A 24,775-nucleotide genomic window follows, 5' to 3' on the forward strand; every position below is an offset into this window, starting at 1 on the left:
CCATCAAGTGCAATTGATCCTCCTTCCCTAGGTTATGCTTCAAAATCAAAAGTCAAAAAGGCAAAGAAGCCTAAATGTCCTTCTTTAGGTGTAGATAGAGGTCCACCAAGCTCCATTGTTTCAAATCCAACAAAGTCCCAAGGGAATAGTTTGTTAGGTGGGATTCAAGGACATTTTCATCCCATTGAGAAGGGAAAGTCAAACAAAATCTTTGATTCGGGCTAGAAAGTAGCCCAACATCTTGCTAGAGACGTTAAACACTAGCTTCATAGACTTCAAACTCTACTTCTCGCCCATTTATTCTTTTGTTTACCTTTTTACGTCGTCTAGATAAGTTCCAAAGTGCTTCATTTCAGTTTTTGGGGATTTTCAACATTTTTTGCACTTTCAGCATCATCCATGATCAATTGCAAATTACACGATCGATCGCAAAATTACATGATCGATTGTGATTTACGGAGCCCCATTTTGCCTTGAAAACAGCTCTCAATATCCATCGTTATTGGAACTTCACGATTGATTACAGAATCTTACGATCGATTGTACCCGTTCGTCAAAAATTTCAAAGTTCCGGGGGATCGTTTATAAACCCGAATGATCGATCGCTGACATTTGCGATCGATCGCACTAGAACCTTTTATCTTCTCATATCGTTTGTGAATCATCACAATCTATCGCTGACTTTTGCGATCAATCATACTGGAACCAAATTCTTTCTTCAAAATCAAGCTTAGGTTATGAATGATCGTGCCTAAGCTACGATCAATCGTATTATAATTTACCTATTTCAAATTTGGGCCCCACTTTCCTCGCCTATAAACCCTATTTTATTTTTTCTTTTTATTCTTCCCCTCTCCTCTTTATCTTCCTTCCTTTCTTTTCTTTCTTTCCTTCTCTTCTCTCTCACCTCTTAATCTCTATCTCTCTTTATTCACCCGAAGCCCCCACACAAACCCTAGCCCTCATCTCTTATCCCTTTGTCTATCTCAACTGTGAGCCACCACCATAAAAAATCCCTCGACAGTGAGATGTTCGACCACCGCATCTCACGACTACGATTTCGGTGCCATCTCAAGCCACCGTGTCCTCTCTCTCTTCGGTGAGATCTTGGCCTCCTCGGCCGAGCTCCTCTCACTTGCAGGCACTCTCCTCCACTCTCGGTCTGTCTATTCTCCGGCTGTTTTACGGCCAAAGAGAACTCATCACTGCAAACGCCAGTGGTCTCTACAACTTTTGACGACCATTCCGCCATCTTCAGTCATCTTCTCCGGCTGACCGAAAATTTTCCCGAGTCTCACCTCTCTGTTCCTTTTCTATCTCTCTCAGGTATGGTTCAATTTTTTATTTTATTTTTGTTTTTCATTTCATTTTTGTGTTTTATATTTCGTTGTATATAGATGCATCCAAATTGATATATGAAAATTTTAAAATTGAAAATTAAAAACTAATTTTTTTTTTTTTTTTGAAAAGAGATTGTTGAGACTTTAATTGGACCTTTAGAATTATTTCTTCACTGTTTTACATATTCTGTGATGGAGATTGGGCAGTGATATGAAATGAAGTTTGGGCTTGAATGGAGTTTGTTATTGTTATTTTGTGAAAGGATGAAGGGTGTGCAATGAAGTTGTGTTGTTGTGCTGTGAAATGTTTGTTGTTGATATTGTGTTCTTGGAGTATAGGGCTGTGATTGGATGGTTGAAAATTATTAACTACTTTGTATTGGAAATTCTGTGAATTGAAAATTGAAACTGAGATTCCATATTACCTTGTGTTGATATATGCATGCATGTTGATTTGGAGGATTTGGATTTTCATGAGGGAATTTGGGTTGAAGAAAATGTGACTGTTCTTGTATATATGTATGTAAATCTCTCTGTGGAAATTCTTGTGATATGTATATATCTCTTGCTATATGATTTCAATTCTGACTTTTGCTGGGACTATCAACTTGAGATATTCATGTGACCTTTTACTTGAAATCCTGATTAGTTGTATGTCCAAAATGTTATAAACTTAGCATATTAAAGGAAAGGAAAATTGAAATCATTTTGAAGTTGAAATGAAGTTGTTCTCATTGACTTGATTGAACTTTAAAATCTAAAAGTGGAAATTGAAAGTGTGGTTTGTCAATTAAAGTTGAATCATAAGCTTTGTTTAGGAAGAGCATGTTAAAATGTTCAAGTTAAGTTGAAAAATCTCTTGAAATTGTTGGCATTGTGAGTTACACTCTTGAATTGTCAATTTGTGAGCATGTCCCCAATTTCATCTCCATTGTCTAAGGCCTAAAGATGTGAATTGCATAGATGTTTGTTCTAAGTTGAATTGCATGAATGTTGAAATTGAATTCAAAAAATTGAGTTTCTAAGCTTGAAAATGAATTATCAAGTCAATAAGCATGCAAGTGTCTTAAAAGTGGAACTTTTTGCAATGTTTTGATCTTACATGGATATATGCTCATGTTTAAGGTGCAATTTTGGTAAATGATCTTTGAAAAGTTGGAAGTCTCATTTGTTAACAAGTTTGTGGTTTTCAAAAATTGAAATCGAGTTTTGGACTTTGCATTTGAAATGTGAAGTTGAGTTTTAAAATTCTTTCATTTGTTAAGTGTTTCAATGCATGATTCTTGTGAGAACTCTTATCTACAATGCATGTGCAAACTTGAACTCCAAATTCTCTTAAAATTTCTTTCTTGAAGCTAAGTGTTGAACTTTTTCAGGAATTGTGCAAAATGTCCTTAAATGAGATAAATTTGTTCAATTTGCTTCATTTTTCATCCAAATGCATGTTTTGAATGCCACTGAGTATAATCTTGTCAAATTCTTGATTCTTGCCATGTGAGGGCATCTTATGATATCTTGTGAGCTAATTTGATGTGACTTGGAATTTTCTTGAAAATTATGATGAAATGTCAACTTGAACCCAAATTGTTGAAGTCAAATGTGTAAGGTTGCAAATAGAGTTTGAATGACCTAATGTGATTTCTTTTGAATAAGTGTTTTGCCTTTTGAAATAAAATGCAAGTTTTGTTGCTTGTAAATACTTTTGTCATAAGTTGCACACACCTTGCTTCACATTGTTGGTTTGAAAAACATGCTTGCACTTTTAAGTACTCTTTTGTTGAAATATCATGATTCATGGAACTTTGACTTGTTTTGGGGGGGTAATTGAGAGTTTTAAGGTCAAAAGTGAATTTCTAGGATATCATTGTCATTGCTTGGGCTTAGTAAACACTTGTGGGATTGATTTGACTTTGAAAATAGCCATTTGAAATAAGTTTGGGGGGAAGTTGTCTTGAACTTAAATGTGTTTAAACTTGAACCAAGTTGTCCTTTGTGGTTAAGTTGAGACCAATTTTGGCATCTTTGCCTTAAAGCGGTTTATTGTTTTGATGTAAAAGGGGTAAGATTCTCATTCTTCTTGTTCTAAATCAATGCATGCTTCAATTTTGCAAAGAAGGGGGTCACGAGCCATAAGTGACCACATTTTTTATATCTTGAAGGTGTACGGGGTCGCTAGCCATACGCAATCAATTTTGTTCTCTATATTGCTTAGAGGGGGCATGAGCCTTGAGTGACTGTAGGTTGTTAATTTTGTTGAAAATGGAGGACGGGATTTTTATGAATGGAGTTAGGCTTTGAATTTGTGTATCATTTCTCAAATGCTTCATATGTTGCATTTCAGGTCTAGAATTCCTCTTGGAACTTGTGCATCATAACTTGCCTAGGATTGAAGTGTAGTTAATCATGTCTTACACTTATTTCTCTATTTCATGATGTGTCAGCTTTCTTGAGTTCTAAATAGACCTTTGCCATGAACTTGTTTTCTCCATGTCACCATAATTGCTCTATTGGACTTAATGTTGAAAATTGTAGACATTCTTGCTTAGGAAATGATAGATATCATCCTAGGGTCTACATGCTTGAAAATTTGAAAAATCTCTTAAGTTTTAGGTTTGCAAACTCACGTTGCATATTTTGTGCACATCAAACCCTAGACTTATCACATTGGTTTCATTCTTACAATTTTTTTTTTCTTCAGAAAGTGACTTTGTGTTCTTTCTTTGCTACCAAGGCACCATTTTGCATGCTTAAGATGTGCCATGATCCATTCTTGCAACTTGAAGCATGTTTTAGTTCTAAAATGTCAGAAAATTATTTAAATGTTATTCTTGAAGTCTTCTCGATAATTTCTTACACAAGCATGTTCATTTCTGTCGATTCTCTATTTCTAATTGATTCAGGCATGCTTAGTGTTTCAATTTCGATACTTATCTCATTTCTAGATATGTACATTGATATTTATATGTTATTTTTCCAGATGCAATGGAGGAAATCTATCGCTAGAAAAGGAAAGAGAGTTATCTAGCCTCCACAGCCACCTCATTCTCTCGAGAGTGAGTCTTTTTCTTTTGAGTCTGTAGCAGCTGGATCATCCTTTTCTACTACATCCTCATCCAGTGCCTCCTCTAGCACACATTCCATAGATCCACAGGCACCTATCCATACTTTTCTAAGAAAGGATGGGATCCAAAGTATGCTTTTGATACAAGTTTCTTTTCTCGGTCTGAGCAGACCAAGTGGGGATATGATGAGATCTTCTATCGTGGTATTACTTCTAATCTGATGCCGGTAAATGACAAGGTGTACCCACGGTTGGTAGCTTTGTTCTTCCAGCACCTCCGTCGGGATGAGGTTGACACCCAGATCCTACACACTACAGAGGATGGGCAGGATATTGTCATTTCTACAGCTACCATTGAGATAGCTTGCAGATGCCCCCACCTTTCTCCAACAGTCACAGAGTCAAAGTAGCCATTGTATCCTCTTATCACAGAGTATCCGTGTAGGTGCAATTTTTCACCCCCGAACACTTAGAGAGGTAAATTAAAGAAAATATACAAAATATGAAAGAGACACTAGACAATTTTGGCAATAAAGAACAATGATAGGAATTCGATGATCTTTCTCTCTTATTCATGCTTTATTTATAAGCTTGTACAGAGATTTACATGGAGCTGTTATTGGCAGTTTTCTTTTTGAACGTGGGTGTTTATGACTTCCTTATAATGCGGCCCTCTCTTTTATGGTGGGCATTATGGAAGTTCGAATGTATTGATTCTGGGCCATTCTTTGGTCCATTGCTGTTGAACGGGTTCTCCCTTACTAATTGGGCTGAATTGGCCTTCTCTCAAGTCTTCCTTGTTGGGCCTTTGACTTTTAGGCTATTCTGACATAAGGCGAGTTTAATATTTGTTGACATGTGGTGCATTATGATTGGTGGGGAAATTTAATTCTTCTATACTTTGCTGCCCATTCCTTTTATGAATTGTATTCATGTATGCAATTTGTAACTATTTTCAAGAAGTGGAGAAGTTTCTGCGGATATTACTGCTCATCATTGCCATTTGTGCTCCCTATTTTTGGGGTCTCATGCTTGCCTATTCAATATCTGCTTAACTTTATCTATATATTACGTTCTTATGATTCGTATGTCTGCATCTACGATCTCATCCTTGACTTTAAGCAAGAGTCTGCCTGCCGGTGCAATCCTTTTTTCGTTCATTAAGGTTAATCACTTTTTCATTCCCTCTTTCTGTCATTATGAGTCAAGAAAGTAGCGAATGAACCTATAGCATTCGTGCGTCTGATTTCGAATTAAGGACGTTGGCGGTGAGTTCGAGTAGTGACTTTGAGGGGCTAATAGTGCTTCCCCCGGATATTGTAGTGAGGAAGTCTTTCTCTGTGACAACCCTGGTTTTTAAGTCAGTGTGTCATGTGACGACCCGAAAAGGATCCAAGATGCGGAAGCAAAAGAAACAAGACAATAGTCTTTCAAGGCACAACACACCTATAAGACACTTTGATGACCTCCTATGAGGTCAAGGAACCCGAAGGAATAGCGTGTGTAGGTAAGAGATAGGAAAGTAACAATTAAGCTCCCAAGGGCAAAATAGTTATTTTAAAAGGTATGGATTCAGGTGCCACTGAGCACACCACTAGAAACATAATGAAAAACTAACCAAGATGGACTCAAGAATCGCATGATTCGGAGTTCGGTCGAAGAAGAAATGACAAGATGAAGAAAGACGAGCAAAACCCGTTAATCAAGGGCAAAATGGTCTATTCACAATGAAAAGGAGAAACTTGACTCAAAACAAGTCAAACAAGGTGAAAATAACCTAGTTTAATCATTTCACAACATTTCAAGAGGTTCCAAGAACATTGGACAAAAATCCTACGAAATGCCCATTCCCGGTTTAAGCGAAAACTGACACCCTCTTACTAAAACATGAATAACTCTCACCACAATTGGATTTTGAATGAATGGTTGGTGTCATTGGAAATCTGACTTCAAGCTCATGTATTTAGGCTCAAGAATCACCCCATTTGGGTTAGAAACAAAGAAGTTATGGCCATTTGAAGTTGGAAGTTCAGTACTGAAACTCAACAGAGGCTGGTCTCGGGATCTAGCTATTTCTGTCGACCAAAATGACCCATCGGACGACCGAAATGGACAAAATTTGTGCTGAAATCATGTTTTCAAGGCTTGGTTGTATCGGTAGGCCGAAATGAACCATCGGTTGACCGAAATGGCCCTAAACAGTGAAAATGGCTACTAGAAATGATGGTTTGATGAAATTCAAGAGCTTCTGTCAACCGAACTGGCATTTCGGTTGACCTAAATGGCTCGAGGAAGTGCAAATGAACCTGTTATGCACCTGAGGCTGAATGTCTACTTGGAAATCCCCATGGCATGTTCAATTCACAAAATATACAAGTGTGTGATGATGTGAGCATGCACGCAAGTGGAATATGGATAATTAAACATGTTACAATGGCCTATGGCCTTATTACACTCCATTTACAAAATTTCACATGTCAAACCTCAAGGTCGGAAAAGTTTACATTTCAAGAACAAAACTTGCAACTTAAATGCATATTCTTGAATCTTTAAGCTTGTGGCCCTTGGCCTCGTGTCATACATGTCAAATATATTGAAAAGAGTGTACTTATGTACACTTTACATACATAGAATCAAATAATACAAGTTTAGTACATAAAGGCTACAAAATAGCATTTCATGCTAACATTTGCATGAAATGGAAACTTGAAGGCTACAAGTCATCCAAGGAAAGCTAAGCATCTCGAACCAAGTCTTCGTACCTGAAATATGTCCGAGTAATGTAGGGGTGAACAACATAAAGCTACTCGTAGGAGATGAGCATGTATTGACCTAGCGTTTTACAATTTTATCACCTTAAGGTGAAACATGTTAAGAAGGCTCATGACACCTAACGTATATGTCACAATGAGACTCAGGGAGCATCCTAAGCTACCTTAGAGTAATGTCAACAAGAATCATGATATACATATACATGTATGAAACAAGTCAAGGTTGGGATAATCCACAGAACACAAGAAGTTTATAATTTAACATGAATTTCATTATCAATGTAATTGAATAAGATTTGGAACAATCCATACAACATGACAAGAAAGATGCTTGAAAACAAGGACAAGGCATAATATCTATGCAAGTAAACATGGATGGAACATTCTATAAAACATGAAAAGAGTTATACATGAATCAAGAACAAGGCATAATATCTATGCAAGAACATGGCATAAAATCTATGCAATTTACAAGGTTAGAACATTTCATATAACATGAGAGATTTTTAAATCTTCAAGGAATAACACTTGAAATTTAAGGACTAGAATCACGAATGAAGCATAAAATCTATGCAATGAGACAAGATTGGAACATTTCACATAACATGATAAGTTTAAATCTTCAAGACATAGCAACTTGAAATTTAAAGAGTGAAATCAACCAATGTGGAAATTCGGATATCGCTCGGATTAAAACCGTACTCTTGAGATCACTTTAGGGCTATTAACCCATGGGTACCTTTCTCCTAGTGCGCACTATAGTTGTAGGAGGACATTCCCCCATACTAGAACCAAGTCGTAGCCATGTCAATTCTTGATTGATATCCCAAGTCCCAAAATCGACAAGTTGTGCAAGTCAAGATTATATCAAATACAATAAATGCATTAACCACGTTTCATGCACAACTAAGATTTTGGAACATACAAGTCATGCCCTAAGTTCATCAACTATAATGGCATATGAAATGTTAAGAAATCATAGTGTGCAACTATATAGACAACAACCAAGATATGTAGCGCATGGAGTTCATTGAAGTAAATATACCACAAGTATAAGATACATGATTCAAGTAATTACTAAGTAACACATGAGTAATTAAATCATTCCAAGACAAAGGTGCATGTTCATTAAGTACATTAATGAAACCTAGATACAAGAGGTCACGATGCTTGATAAAAGATAACAGTTCATGAAATTTAAGTCAAGTTCACTAGTTTAATAGGAATTCATATCAAGGCATGATTAACTCGATGGAAGCATATAAAGGAAATTTAATCTACTTAAGAGATTAAATTATCAAGATTACAAGGTATGTTTAAGTGTTCTACAAACAAGACATGTCAAGGATCATGTGAAGAACAAGTCTAATATCGAGTTACAAGTTCATTTTATTCAAAACACAACCATGTGAATTTAGTTCCATATAAAGGAAATAAATAAATATAAGTTTCAAAACTTATCCGGTTATTCTTAATTTGATACACGTAAAGGAACTTGTCCCGAAAAGCATGAATTCCAAGTTAGAAACTTAATCAAGACCAATGAGCTATTAAATGGATTATAATTATTTCATTTAATTAAAATTTCTAAGTTTTGAAATTCATCCAAATGATCTCAAATTTATATATGTTATATAACATGCCAAGACTTGATTTAAAAACACGACACACGTGAATTCCATGCAAGAAAATAAATAAATGAAAAGTTTCAAAACCTAATCAAATATTCTAGATTTAATATATGTGAAACCATATAGCATGCATATCAAGAATGTTAAGTCGGAATTCCAATGGGGTGAATAGTATACCCGGAGCAAATTAATTAATAAATACTAGATTTCGAAACAACTCCGATTATCCTCAATCTTATCTATGTTGAAGAGCATGCTAGGGCCTAATATAATATGCTAACACATATTGATTTCAAGCTAGTTAAGGGCATGTGAATTAATCTTTCACTAAAGATAAATATTAAATAAAACCTTTAATACTTATTCAAATATACTCAATTTAATATATGTCAATGACCATATTATGGTGTATCAAAATACCATGCTACATGTTCAAAACAAGCTATGAGCAACTGGGAATTTCAAATCTCATACAAGAAAATTAAATAATAAAATCTCTAGGTTTCATATTTAAGCATGTAATCAAGTTGGATATGCATCAATAGCATGCAATATAATAAGAATTAAACCTAGAACATCCCCTACCTCAATTTGAGATGAAAACCTCAAAGGCCTACCGAAAAAAAGTGCTCCGAATCCGACGATACCAAAGGGTTTTGTCGGGGACAACACCATGAATAAGAATCCGCAAGAAGCCCCATGAAAACCACAACTTAACTTCAAACCTGAACTCAAGAAATCATCAGAAATGAATTCTAATAAGGGTGAAAGATGCGCAGTTGCCAAGATAAGCATTAAACGTTAAGGCTAAAGGATTTCTACCAAGGAAAAGTGAACCAAAAGAGGAGAGAGAAGATGGCAGCCATGGCTGCCATGGATTCCGGCCAGAAGAGAGGAGAGAGAGAAAGAAGTTTGACTTTTTCTCTTAAGACCCCCCCTATTTATAGAAAATCTCAAAAAGTGCCTCGAAAGGGCCCCGACGGGTCTGGAAAAGTGAAATTTGAGCATACGCACTCAAATGGAAAAACTCCATGAACAAAAAAGATTCTAAAGGAGAAAATATGAATAACGGAAGAAACGACGTCAAAAACCGAGTCCCGAGTAGAGAGATATGCCTCGAACAAGTTCGGCGGCAACCGGGTCTAGAAACTCTGAAACTAGAGAAAAAACGACCAGAACAGAATTCTATGAGTACACGAGTCGACAAAATGTGAAAATGAATCCTGTACGAGGATCTAGGCTCCAGACAAGATATTTTGCAATAACTTTCGTTACTTGCACAATGACCCCTCCAAAAAGGGTTAACTGCAAAACTGCCCCAGAATGAAAATATCTTCTAAAAGATATTTTCTTAGATACTCCTGAAATAAAATATCTTCAAAAGATATTTACGAAAAATACCCCAAGAAATGAAAAAGATTCTGAAGAATTGTGCATCCACACCCCTATGGACACCGGGAGCAACCAGAGTACTTTATTGTAAAAGTAAAGATATGTATTTCAAGGAAACCACTCAAGATGAAGGCACGTGAAATCAAAAACTAACTCCGAGTATGAGAAGTGAGGTTGTGTCAAAAACTGACAAATAGGGAAAAGACAAAATAGGGAAAAGGACGAAATAGTGCATAGTGTCCGAAAAGTGAAAAGTTGGAAATGACTCGGTCTTCAAAGGAAGTTGTCAATCCACACGAAAGAGTCTCAGAAACTATTTCCGAGTATTTGAGACGACACTATGTGACAAGAAACAGAACTCAGAAAGGGAAATTAAACGAAAAAAATTTAGTCGTAAAATTTTAGAAAAAAGGAAAGGGAGGCAAATGACCGGGTCATTACATTCTCTATTGCACAGTTGAGAAAGAAAAATCATGTCCCTTTTAACGTTACCCTAGAGGAGTATGACCACGATTTAAATTTCAGTACTGGTGAGGGTTTGGGAGAGGGCGAGATGCTCTTCTCGTCTTTGCACTTCCCTGATTTTCAATTTCCCCTTAACTTATTCTATCTTTGGGTTCTGTCGGTGTCGATTTGGCTCCCCTTCAGGTTAACCTTAACTTTTTTTGTATTCTTTCTTGCCTTCTTTCTTTGAATAGGGTTGGAGGTTTGACCTTGAATCTTGTTGATCTTCTATTCTGTTATACACTTAACAGAATAAAAGGTGAGGATGGTAGATTTCACTTTCACTCTAAGATGGGTAGAACTCTTTTTCCTCAACACATCTGATAAAGAGTGAACAAATAAAATTGTTCAGGTCAGAGGGGCATGACGCTCCTTTTCCACTCGGGATTTCTTTATCCGGATGAGTTTTCATACCCCATATGTTCCTGCGTTTGATGATTCAGGAGAGTCTTCTTGCTTTGTCTGTGTTGTATAACATTTCTGTTATATTTATGACTTTTTGGGCCATAAAATTGATTTTTTTGCTTCGAAATTTGTAGATATCCGATTTGAGTATTTGCGGGTGCACGTTTGGGGTGACGTTCCCTCCGCTCAGGTCTTGCTCTCTTCTTCCCTTCTTGTGGCGGTTTCTAGGGATGCCCCTGTGATTATTCAGAATCCCGAGGAATGAGCTTGGTGGCGATTCCAATTCACCCCAAGACCTCATTTCTCATCTCGTAAATCCTTAGCTCAATTTTAGTTTTATTTTAATTACATTTTCATTAATTGAAGTAGTTTAATTACCAACCCAAATCTCTTTGCAATCATTTAAATAATTAAAGTCGAAGCTAAAATTCTAACACGTATAATCTCTTAGGATGATCCCTTCTCACCCATACTACATAGTATAGGTGTTACACAGTTTATAAATTTAAAGTATGATACCCACTTGACACTAATTTCTAAACTTAAAGTGTTGTGCATTATTTTGTGCACAGGCTCGGGTCGCATCATAATTTTGCGCCGTTGCCGGGGATTAATGGTTTTGTTGGAATTTGACTAGACAATAGTTTCATTTGATTGCTTCTATTTTATTTTATTTTCTTTCGTATATTCTTTTCTCATTTTTGATATTATTTGTCAATTAGGTGCTTGAGTACAAGGAAGACAAACATTGAATCTTAAAGCATTCATTGGAGCTTAAAGCTAGCATTGGAATTTGGAGTTTCTTAAGGATCTTTATGAGCATTTCTTGAAAATCTTGTAGCTTAATTGTTTCACTTCTTTGTATGCTTTAGATAACCCTTGTTGAGGCTAATTAAATTGTTTTATTTTTGTCCAAGCATCGGCCCGTGTAAAGGCCTTGTTTTTATTGCAATATCATCGGCCCGTTTGGAGGCCAATATTTTGTTGAATTTGGATTTTAAATGTGAATGAAGCCATTGTTTGATCCAAGTTTGGAGGAAAATTACTTCCCCTCACCTTATGACTCTCCACCATATTTTGATCCTTATGAGATTGAGTCCAATGCACCACAAGCATCATCATTTAATTATTGACTTAATTACTTTTATAATCCCCCTTATGACTATTGCCCTCCCCCACCATTTTGTGAAGAACCACCTCCATCACCTTACTCACCCGGATTTGAAGATAAAATGTTAGCTCTACTTGATGTGCTTAATTCACAATCTCAACTCATTCATTCTCATGCTAAAACTCTAGCTAGGCTAGAAGTTGAAGTTGAGCAAATTGCATGTACTATTTTTTATCAAGAGGAAAAGGAAGAAAAGGCAAGTCAATTAATGACTAATCAAATTGAGCAAAACATGATAATAAAGGAGGAAGTAGCAACTGAACCGGTAGCTAACCCAATAGAAAGCAATATGATTAATGAGGAGTTTCCTTGTTTGGATCATGATTTTATTCCGGCCATTGCTACTTTAGAGAGTGAGGAGACGTTGACCACTATAGAGGTAGGAGAGGAAGAGGAGGAACTTGTAAAAGAGAGCCTTCCTTCTGTTATCTCCAAAGACCCTCTTGAGATGTGCCTTTTTGAAATGTATAAAAGATGTGGTTTTCAACCTTGCAAGCTCTAAAAATGAAGTGAACTGTAATGACCCGGTCATTTGCCTCCCTTTCCTTTTTCTTGAAATTTTACGAATGAATTTTTTTCATTTAATTTTCTTTTCTAAGACTCTTTCATGTGAATTAACAGCTTCCTTTGAGGATTGAGTCATTTCTGCATTTTCACTTTTCGGACACTATGCGCCTTTCGTCCTTTTCCCTGTTTCGTCTTTTTCCCTATTCTGTCTTTTCCCCATATGTCACATTGTTGGCACAACCTCAATTTTCATGCTCGGAGTTGGTTTTTGACTTCACGTGCCTTCATCTTGAGTGGTTTCCTCAAAATACGTATCTTTACTTTTGCAAGAAAGTACTCTGGTTGCTCTCCGTGTCCATAGGGGCATGGATATAAAGTTCTTTGAAATTATTTTCTTTTCTTGGGGTATTTTTTGTAAATATCTTTTGAAGACATTTTATTTCAGGGGTTTTTAAGAAAATATTTTAGGAAGATATTTTCATTTTGGGCCATAAGTGCAATTTTCACTTTTTGGAGGGGCCATTGTGCAATTAATGAAAGTTATTGCAAAATGTCTTGTTTTGAGCCTGGATCCTCGTACGGGATTCATTTTCATATTTCGTCGAGTTGTGTACTCTTGGAATTTCCTCCTGGTCGATGTTTTTCAGTTTCAGGGTTTTTGGCCCCGATTTTTATCAAACTTGTTTTGGGCATAACTTTCTACTCGGGACTCAGTTTTTGACGCTGTTTCTTCCGTCGTTCATATTTTATCATTTTGAATCTTTTTTGTTCACAAAGTTTTGCCATTTGAGCGCGTCTGCTCAAATTTTACTTTTTTGGACCCAGCGAGGCCCGTTCGGGGCACTTTTTGAGATTTCTATAAAAAGGGGGTGAGATATTTCATTTTTCATCTTCTTCCCTCTTCATGCACGACCTGGAGCTCCCATGGCAGCCCAAGGGGTGCTGCCATCTTCTCTCTCCTCTTTTGGTTCACTTTTCCTTGATGGAAAGTCTTCCGCCTTAACGTTTGTTGTTCCCCTCGCCGTGCTCTACCTTTCCCCCTTATTAGAATTCAGTTTTGACCATTTCTTGAGTTTGGTTTTGAGGCCAAGTTATGATTTTGATGGGGCTTTCATGGGGGTTATGTTCACGGCGTTGTCCTAGACAAAACCTAGTAGTTTCGTCGGATTCAGAGCCATTCTATTTTGATGGCATTTGAGATTTTCATCTCAAATTGAGGTAGGAGATGTTCTAGGTTTAAATTCATGTTATATAGCATGCTTGTGATGCTTATACTACTTGTTTGCATGATTAAATATAAAATCTAGAGATTTTATTATTTATTTTTCTTGTACGGGATCTAATTTTCCCGGTTGCTCATGACTTGGTTTAAACATGTAGCATGATTTTATATTGCCCCTTGATATGCTCATTGTCGTGTATTAAAATTGGAACATTTGAATAAGTATTAAAGATTTTATTTAATATTTATCTTAGGTGAAAGATTAATTCACATTACCTTAACTAGCTTGAAATTAATATGTGTTAGCATATTATATTAGTCCTTAGCATGCTCTTCAACATAGTTGAATTTGAAAGTAATTGGAGGTGTTTTGAAAATTAGTAATTATTAATTAATTTGATTAATTAATTTGCCCCGAGTGCACTATTCACTCCATTTGAATTTCGACTTGATATTCTTGATCTACATGCCATATAGCTTCACATATATTTGATTTAGAATATTCGGTGAGGTTTTGAAACCTTTCATTTAATTAATTTCCTTGTTTAAGATTTAATCCTCATGGTGATATACAACTTGGAATTGAATTGTGGCATGCTAGAAAATTAAGCTTAGGTATAGTTGTTCACATATATTAAATTGGGATTAATTGCATGAGAATTGCAACTTTTAATTTATATTTAACTTTAGTGAAAGTTTAATTCACATGGTCTTAAATTGAATGAAATAAACTTGTAATGTGATATTACATTAGTTTTTGGCATGCTTTTCAACATAGGTTAATTTGAGAGCATTTGGTTAAGTTTGAAAATCTAGAGATTTTAATTAAAAGAATTAATTAAAATCTATTTTGTGGTCCCATTAGCTTAAGATTTTAACTTGATGTTTGTATTGGCCATGACTTGTTTACTAGTATTTATTAATTGTGGACCATTTGAAGTTACTTTAGAACCTTGGTAATTAAATTAGCATGATTTAATTAGAGTTCTACTTTGTTGTTTCAATAACCTAATTGAGTTTTAGAATGGATATAGGTGATAACCATGCCATGTTCTTTAATATGTATTAATTTGAGGTTATTTGGAATTGAATTAGAATCTAGGGAATTTAATTATTTTTATTTAATTAAATTCTATTGAATTGAGCCATGGATTTAATTATATTTGAAAGTCGTTTCTATATCAAAATCCTGGACATGGACTTGTTGTATATTCATTTGGTTATGTTTTGAGCATTGAATAACATAGTTGCTATGTTTATATTCATGAGAATATGTTTTCCTTATTGAATATACTGTTGCCTTGTGTAATGATTTGCACATTTTGTATTTAACATCATTCATGCATAGCGTGTAACGAATCGCACACTGAAGATTCGACATTCATCACATCATATTAGTTGTGGACTTAGAGCATGTACTGTATAGGTTTCCAAATTTGGTTGTGCTTGGTAGATAGTTGATTATCTTGCATATTCATGTTGATATATGCGTTGTTGCACAATTTGTTGATTTTGAAAACTTGGGGATGTCGTTGTTTGACTATGGCTAGCACGTGGTTCTAGTACGGGGAATAGTCCCTCTATATGGTCTAGTGCGCACATAGGGAGGTTACCCATGGGCTAGTAACCCTAAAGTAACTATGTTGTCGGTTTGATCCGGCGTGACGTCCGAGTATCCACTTTGTTTGATTTCGCATTTCATTTTCAACTTGATAACTAGATGATGTTGTAACTTGTTGTTTCTTATTTGTCGTTCCATTTTAAGTTATAGGATGTTAACTTTGTGAAATTATGCTTTATGCGTTGTATTGGAAGTTCCAATGTTGGTTAAATTGCATCGATATTGAAAATCGTGTTTTAACGTTCTAATAAAGCTTAGGATTGATCCTATTGATTCATTTATAACATAGACGTTAGGTGGCATGAACCACTACTGTTATTTTGTGCTTTAGATTCTAAGTTGATGACTTTGAGAACTTAAACCTTGTTGCATTGTATAACATGCTCTTTTGTTGTTGAATTGCATGGATAATGTGATTCTTGTTAACTTGTATTCAAATATGCTTTTGTCATGTTGTATGGATTATCTAGACCTAGTTCAATTGTATTGAAAATATTATTCATGTTAATCTATGCTCAAGCATTCTTCTTGTCGTGTTTTTTTTGGATTATCCCAACCATGATTCGTTTCATACACGTATGTATATCATGATTCTTGTTGCTTAGACTCTAAGGTAGCTTAGGATGCTCCCCGAGTCTCACTTGGACATAGACGTTAGGTGGCATGAGCCCCTTTAACATGTTTCACCTTAAGGTGATAAATTTGTAAAATGCTAGGTCGATGCATGCTTATCTCCTACGAGTAGCTTTATGTTACTCACCCCTACGATACTGGGGTATATTTCAGGTACGAAGACTTGGTTCGTGAAGCCTAGCATTCCTTGGATGTCGTGTAGCTTTCAAGTTTCCATTTCATGCAAATGTTAGCATGAAATGTCATTTTGTAGACTTATATGTCAAAATATATATATTTGATTCCATGTATGTAATGTGTACATAAGTGCACTCCTTTCAATGTATTTGACATGTATGAGATGAGGCCGGAGGCCAATGACATGTGTATTGTATTCTATACAACTTTTTAGCTTCATGAAATATTGTGAAAATCTTGAAAAATCGCAAGTCATTGCTTCACTATGGTTACATCGGGTGTGGGAATTCCATTTTTATTCTTTCATAGGGTCTTATTAATCATGTTTGAAGTGTGGCCAAGGGCCAAACGGTCATTTGATCCCGTTTTGTAGTTTTGGATTTTGAGTTTTCATTCCAAGTTCCATTTTTGCCTTTTTGCCCGTTGGGGGGTTGGATTTTGCATCGGCTATATTTTTAAACCATGGACCATTGTAGGGCGTCTAAATAGGTAAGTTACGTTTGCGTGCAAAGTCGTTTCCAAGCAAAACCTCATCGTTTGTGTTTTGAGCCTCTTGTGAATTCATTTCGCATTTTTTTTTGCATATTCTGATCTAGGGGAATTATGGACCTTTCACATCAGTTTTGTTTTCTTCTTTTGACATGGTTGAATAGAAAACATGATTTTAGGGGGGGTTTCTTCTTCGTATTTTTTTAGAAAATGTCGTCTTGGTACCGGAAATCCCTCGTGAAGTTTCAGCTTCCAGTTTTCATTTAGCAGCTTTATGACCCTCTTATTCAGTTCTGATCTAGGGGCATTTTGAGGATTTCATAGTGAGTTTTTTCCGATTCCGTTCGCGTTGTCGAGTAGAAAACTCAATTTTAGGGGGGGGGGGGGTTTCTTCTTCATATTTTTCCAGAAAAACTCGTCTTGACCTCCGTTTCAAGCCTCAGTTTTGGGCAGATCAAAAAAAATGTAGCAGCAGCCAAGGGCTGCCACCAGCCATGTCTTTGGGTGCTGGCATGCACGCCGGTGGGCTCGTGCATGGGTGCCGTGTGCGCCATGGCCCCTCGTCGGGCCGCCGCGACTTCAATTCTTCTTTTGGGCATTTCTCCTTCGTCCGGACTCCGATTCAAGTGAATTTTTTTTTGAACTTGACTAATTTTTCGCTGTCTTTCCAACGGTGTGCTCGGTTGCACCCAGTTTTTCCTGAATAATTACCAGTTTACCCTTTTGCCTTAAGTGCTCGTTTTTCTTCGTCATGCCGTTTCTCCTTCGTCCGGACTCCGAATCATGCGATTCTGGAGTCCATCTTGATTAGTTTTTCATTGTCCTTCCAGCGGTGTGCTCGATGGCACCCGAATCTACAATTTTTAGAAATGACTATTTTGCCCCTGGGGCTTATTTGTCATATTTTCGATCTTTTGCTTCCGCATCAGTTCTTGTTGAGTTCCACGACCTAATGGAAGGTCACTTTGACTTCTTAGAGTCTTGTTTTCTGTTTTCGCTTTCGCATTCGGATCCGTTATCGGATCATCCTTACGGTTCTTCACAGGACACGTTGGCCTAAAAACCAGGGTTGTCACATAAACTTTCTAATGGACTTCTTAGCTAACTTGGAAAGTGAAGAGATGGAGATCATTGAGGAAAGGAAAAGGGATGAAAAAAGTGCATTTCCTATTAACCTAATTGAGTCTTTGTAAGACTTTGCCTTGCCAACTGTAAGGTCATTCATCATTGATTTTATTTTTCAAGTCCATGGATGAAAAGAAACAAATTGCATCTTTCATAATTTCTTTTCAAGTCATTCTTTTGAAGGATGTTTATATTGTTGTGAGAGAGGATCCACTTGGGAAAATTGACAAACGAATCATGAGGATGTCTCATATCCGGTCTTTGATTCTTTCGACTAGTAGGTCGCCCCACCGTCTTGCTAGAGACGTTGAACACTAGTTTTTCGTAGAGTTTTCCGACTTTACTTCTCCCCTATTTCTTTTTATTTTTATTCTTGTGTCGTCTAGATAGTTTCATTGATGATCCATTGTACTTCATTACAAATTTCATATATTTTGGGTTTTGAAAAAATTTTCCCTTAGAAAATTTTTCAAAAAAATTTTAGCTTTTTGATTCTGCCCAGGCTCTTTCGATCTATCAAAATCCCTTTCGATCAATCAAAGTCTGCAGGCCCCCATTTTGCCTTGAAAACAGCTCTTAGGATCTCGAATTTTCGATCGATCGCCGGAATTCACGATCGATCGAAGCTTGAAAAAAAAAAAATTTCCATTTTTATTCTTATTTTTTACATTTTTATTTACTTACCTTTTATTTTATCTTTGTACATACTTTGTATATGTTTATATATATATATATATATATATATATATATATATATATTTCATTTTTCATTTTATTTTCTTGCATATTTTCTTACATCTTTATTTCGTTATTTTTCTTTCATTATGCATATTATTTATTTTATTTTGACTTCTTTATTTTTCTTTTATATTTTGTTTATACAGCTTTGCATTTTATTTCTTGCATTTTGTCTATACATGCTTTAATAAAAAGAAAAACATAAAAACTTTTCACCATTGTGCCCTTATATGTGGTCATACATATTTTATGATTTATTTAGGGTTTGATTTCTTATCTCTTTCATTTTGTGCCATATTGTCTTAGAGTGTATCATTTCATTTACCTCTTATCCCATTATGATATTTGATGTGTGTTTGCTAGTGTGGTTATTCAAGTAGGTTGTTGATTCCAAGTTTGGGGGTGCACTTTTTCCCAATGGATCATTACCAGGCTTCATGTCTTTGCCACCACAGTATATTCTTTCCATCATTTCCATTGTTCTCATTGCACATTCAGGACAATGTACGGTTTAAGTTTGGGAGTAAGGTGACTTTGTTGCATTCTATTTAAAGTTTTGGTCTTTAAATGCATGATTGAGATTTGAGATCGATGTTTGCGATAATTTTGATCTTTTGAGGGCCATGATACTTAGAATTTAAAAATTGCATGACTTGTGAGTTCAATACTTCTTGTATGCCTTTTGGAAGTCATTTTGGGGCAATTTTTTTCAAAAGATTGACATCTTGCTTGCATTTGTGGTCCGTATCATCTTGCAATGCATCTCTAAGACGCCAAAATGACCTTCCATAAGGTCACAGATCTTGACGAGAGCAAATGCGGAAATGAAAGATCAGAAAAGACCAAATAAACTCCCAAGGGCAAAATAGTCTTTTATATGGAAACAATTTCTCTAGAAATGTACATTATCCCTAAGATACAATCATGACTTCTCATGAAACCACGGAAACAAAAGGAAAACAAGCGGATGCGACGTTTTAATAATGGACAAGTTTAGCCCCAAGGGAAAATTAGTAATTTCCAACAAGATTTGGATACTACTGAGCACACCGTTGGAAAGATAGCGAAAAATTAATGAAGTTAGACTCAAGAATCACTTGATTCAGAATTCGGATGGAAGAAAAAAGTTAAAACAAAGTTTTGACGTCGCCAAGGCCGTGAATAGTGTTTTGACAGCAATGAATAGTATTTTGACAGCAGTGAATAGTAACCTGGGCAAAATGTTGAAATTCTTGTGCCGTTTTGAGGCACTAAACGACGTTTTCTGGAAAAAACGAAGAAGAAAACCCCCTTAAAATACATTTTCCAAGTTGACTATGTCAAAAGAAAAATTTATTTTTAATGTGAATTCCCCAAAATGCCCTTATAACAGACTTTTTCAAAAAATACATGTGCGCTCAGAAAATCAAATTTGATGCAGGGTTTTTGAGACCGAGACAGCATTTTCTGGAAAAAATGTTGTGAAGAAACCTCTCCTAAAATCACTTTTTTTATGTGACTATGTCAAGGTCGGAATTAAAATTTCAAAGCGAATTCCAAAATGTCACAAAATCAGTTTAGGTCAAAAATGATGAAAAAAAAGTATAAACAACTTTGCACCAAGTGTTCATTTGACCCTAAATGGTGTTGTGTGCTAAATGATCATGCACGCAAACATAAATAGTGATTTTAAGCACGCGGGAATGATCCGCAGCTCCCAAAAATGTCCGATAGAAAATACGACCTATCCGAACCTCAAAATGCAAAGAAAATGCTTTAAATGAAAAACTTGAGACCAACAAGTATCCATTTCATACAAATGTGATATTTTGTGCAAAGTGAGCATTCACGCAAACATAATATAAATATTTACACGTGTTCCAATGGCCTAGGCCTCAATAGTCGCTAAATACAAAATATTACCTATTAAACCTCAATTTTTGCTTAAAATGGCTTTTAAAAGAGAAACTTGAAACTAAAAATTATCAAATAGTTTCAAAGGACCGTTTGACCCTTGTCCACACTTAATACATAAATGAAGAGACCCTATGGAAGTGCTAAAGCCCACTTCCCACCACACATGCAAATGTAATGAAGTTAATACATGCCATTTTTCTATTTTTCAATAAAATCACTTAGAAATAAAAGTACTTAGAATACAAAATGAAAGTCCTTGGCCCATGGCTTCATTACATACATATCAAATACATTCCAAATGGTGCACTTAAGTGCTAATTACGTATTTAGAACTAAGTATACAAGTTTTGACATATAAAGTTACAAATAACATTTCATGCTAACATTTTCATGAAATAAATACTTTAAGTCTACAAGACATCCTAAAGCAAATGCAAAGCCCCAAGTCTTGAATCCTGTACCTAAAAAATGTCCCACTATGTGGGTGAGTAACATAAAACTACTCATAGGATATGAGTATGTAAAGACCTAACGTTTTACAAAATTTTTAAGTTGTTATAAATCAATTCATACGGTCATGTCACCTAGCGTCTATGTCAAAGGTGAGACTCCGGGAGCATCCTAAGCTACCCTAGAGTATTTTTAGCATAAACTACATCATTCATGCAATTTAACAACATAGGAGCATATAGTACAACGGAACATGACATAAGTATTCAAAGTTACCAACTTAGAACTTAAAATGCGTAAAACAACCGAAACGGTTCATGCCACCTAACGTCTATGTTCAAAATGAGTCTAAGGAATCATCCTAGGCTATATTGAACAATTAAAACACAAATTATAATTCCAATGCAATTTTAACTAACATTAGAACTTCTAATACAATGCATCAAAGCATTATCAAAGTTAACAACTTGAAATCTATAATACGGAAACAACAAGTTATGACAATTTAGTGCTATTAACTTGTATTGAAAAGCAAGGCATGCAAGTATACTATGCACATGTATACTACACCTAATTGAAATGTCAAAAACCACATCGCAAGCTATAAATAACCCATATTAAATAATTGGGAATTGAATGCGAAATCAAGTAGTGGCGAAAAGACAAGGATATACGGTCTCAATGACCAAATAAGCTGAGCTCGGGTTACTAGCCCGCAATGTACTACCTAGTGCGCACTAAATCTGGATTCAAACCGTATATTGGTGTTTTAGGGTTACTAGCCCAGAGAATCACCCAGTGCGCACTATATGTTGTAAGGGAGCTGTCATCCCCCGTACTAGAGCCATGCCCTAGCCGTAACATATTACAATGCCTTGTAAGCTTACCTAAAATCAACAAGTTATGCATCAAGGTATAATATATATACACAATATATTAGTTAACTACCATGAACAAACAAGTCAAGTAAAACACATAATATTCATCCTATGTCTTCAACCTACAATGGCATACGATATGTCAAATATATAATGTGTATATAAGTAAGTTAAACTATAACTTCTACTCATGGAATACTATAATGTAATTATATAACAAGTTCCAAATTTACAAGTTAAGCATGAAAACTACTTCTATGCTTAACTACCTCAATGGAAGCATATAATGGAATTTAATTAAATTAAATAATTAAATTCTTAAGATTACAAAGTAACTCCAAATATTCTAAAATTAATACAAGTCAAAGGTCATGGCAAGGCCTAGTTTAATAACACTTTACAAGTTATTTCTACCTAACTTACAACTAGGTAAATTAACTTCATACAAGAAAATAATTAAATAAAGTTTTTCACACTCATTCAAATATTCTTATTTTCATATACGTTAATGAACATATTAAGGCCTAATTTAATATCACATTGTAAGTTCATTCCATGCTAGGTACAACCATGTGAATTAAATTCCAAATAAAGAAAATAATTAAATAAATGTTTCAAAATCTATTCAATTATTCTCAATTTAATGTATATGATAGAACATGCCAAATTCATCAACAATATCAAGTTAAAAATCCAATTTAGTACTTAGAACACTTAAAATAAAATTAATTAATCTCATTAATTAATTTTTTATAGATTTTAAAACAACTCTGAATATTTTCAAATTCACCAATGTTAAAGAACATGCCAAGGCCTAATTTATTATCACATTACAAGTTGATTCCATGTTATTCCAACCATATGAATTAAATTTTCATACAAGTGAAAGATTAAATGAAAGTTTCAATACTTATTTAAATGCTTCCAATTTAATATATGTTAATAATCATATCAAGGCCTAATTTAATAGCATGCCACAATTTAATTCCAAACTATATACAACCATTAGAATTAAATCTTATACAATGAAAATAATAAATTAAATTCTAGATAAATTACATAGGCATACATACAAGTTGTATAAGCTTATAAAACAATCAATACAACAATCATATAAGCCTAAGACATCCCCTACCTCATTTTGAGATGAAATATCAAATCCCCATCGAAAGGAAACTGCTCCGAATCCAGTGACACTTTTAGGTTTTGTCGGGGACAACAAAGGAAGCAACAACAACTCTTGAGGTACCACCAAAATCCAATCCCAAACTCAAAACCCGAACTAAAAAATGGTCAAAAACATAATCTAATAAGGGGGAAAGGACCTCCTCGTCAAGGCCTACGATAAACGTTAAGGCACTACGGCATTTTACAAAGGGGAAGAAGGTCAATTTGAGAGAAGAAGGGTAGCAGCCCCCTTGGGCTGCCATGGCTGATCTGCAGCAGTGTGAGAAGAAGGAGAATCAAATGTTTTAATTTTATAACCCCCTATTTATTGGTCCACTTGTAAGCATCTCATTGGTTAACACTTGGAAGCCTTGGATGATGACATGTGGAGGGTGGAGATTCACCCACTTGTTGGCCTAGCATTAGTGCACTCGTTGGCTTGGATTGTTGACAAGTGTAGGCTTTAGATTAAGCGTAGAATGAACCATTGGATTAATGACAAGTGTAGGCTTCTAATTAAAGTCTAACTTTTGTGTGTGTGAGGGGATGGTGCAAGACTAGGTGTGTTTGACTTCCATTGACCAAGTGAGTGGAGGAATACACTAAAGTGTTTTAATTATTTCAATTTACACATAAAACTTCTTCTTCCTCACTTAGAACCCTAGCCATCATTGAAGGAAACCATTAACCTAGGCTTAAAACCTTGGTTTTGATCTCCTTCCACTCACCTTAGATCTAAAAGCTTGGAACACAAAACACTTACCTCACCTTCCTCTATATAACCCTTGAAGGAAATTGTAAAATTCCTTAGTTTGCTTTGGATTCAAGAGGAACAATCCTCTTGTGAGGTAGGGGTGATTTAAGTTTTTAATCAAGTGTTTTAATTATTTTTATAGCTTACGATAAATTGTTTACATGTCTTATACTTAATTTTTAAATTAATGGATTATAGTACCTTGCATGAAATTAAGTTAGGACATGATATTCTTGAAGGCCATGACTTGATCTATAACTTGTATTAGTATAAAGTCATTTGGAATTATTTTAGAATCTAGAGATTTAATTATTTAAAATTAATTAATTTCTATTTAATCGTTCCACTTACTTAATTAAGTTTTTGAGTTGATATATGTGATTACCATGATAGTACCATTGGCATATAATTATTTGGAGTCATTTGAAATTGATTTAAATTCTAGAGAAATTAATTAGTTAGTTTAATTAATTTCTATTCAAGTGTTACATTCATTTAAATTGACATTTGACTTGATATAAGTAATGACTATGGTATGTTCTTTAACATATATTAAATTGAGAATATTTGAATGAGTTTACAAAACTTTATTTAATTATTTTCTTGTATGAAATTTAATTCACCTAGTTGTACCTAGTGTAGAATTAACTTGTAACTTGATTTAAATAATGTCTTGACATGTTCTTTAACATATATTAAATAGAGGATATTTGAATGAGTTTTGAGAAATTTATTTAATTATTTTCTTGGCATTGATCTTAATTTACCTTGTTGTAACTAAGGTAGGATTGGCTTGTAACTTGAAATTAAATTAGGCCTTGCTATGACCTTTGACATATATTA

The 24,775-nt window shown here is 35.1% G+C and overlaps 1 long non-coding RNA gene across 1 annotated transcript; it reads left to right on the forward strand.

The window, feature by feature from the left end:
* The first annotated feature begins 666 nt into the window (after positions 1–666).
* Positions 667–5,397, forward strand: LOC132306096 (uncharacterized). Its single transcript, XR_009481818.1, has 2 exons — positions 667–1,326; positions 4,318–5,397. It is a non-coding gene; the product is annotated as an uncharacterized LOC132306096 (long non-coding RNA).
* Positions 5,398–24,775: the final 19,378 nt, after the last annotated feature.

This window comes from Cornus florida, unplaced genomic scaffold, assembly GCF_030987335.1.
Source record: "Cornus florida cultivar Cherokee Brave unplaced genomic scaffold, ASM3098733v1 CherokeeBrave_3.0.0_Hap2_Chr05, whole genome shotgun sequence".
In the NCBI taxonomy this organism is placed as follows: Eukaryota; Viridiplantae; Streptophyta; class Magnoliopsida; order Cornales; family Cornaceae; genus Cornus; species Cornus florida.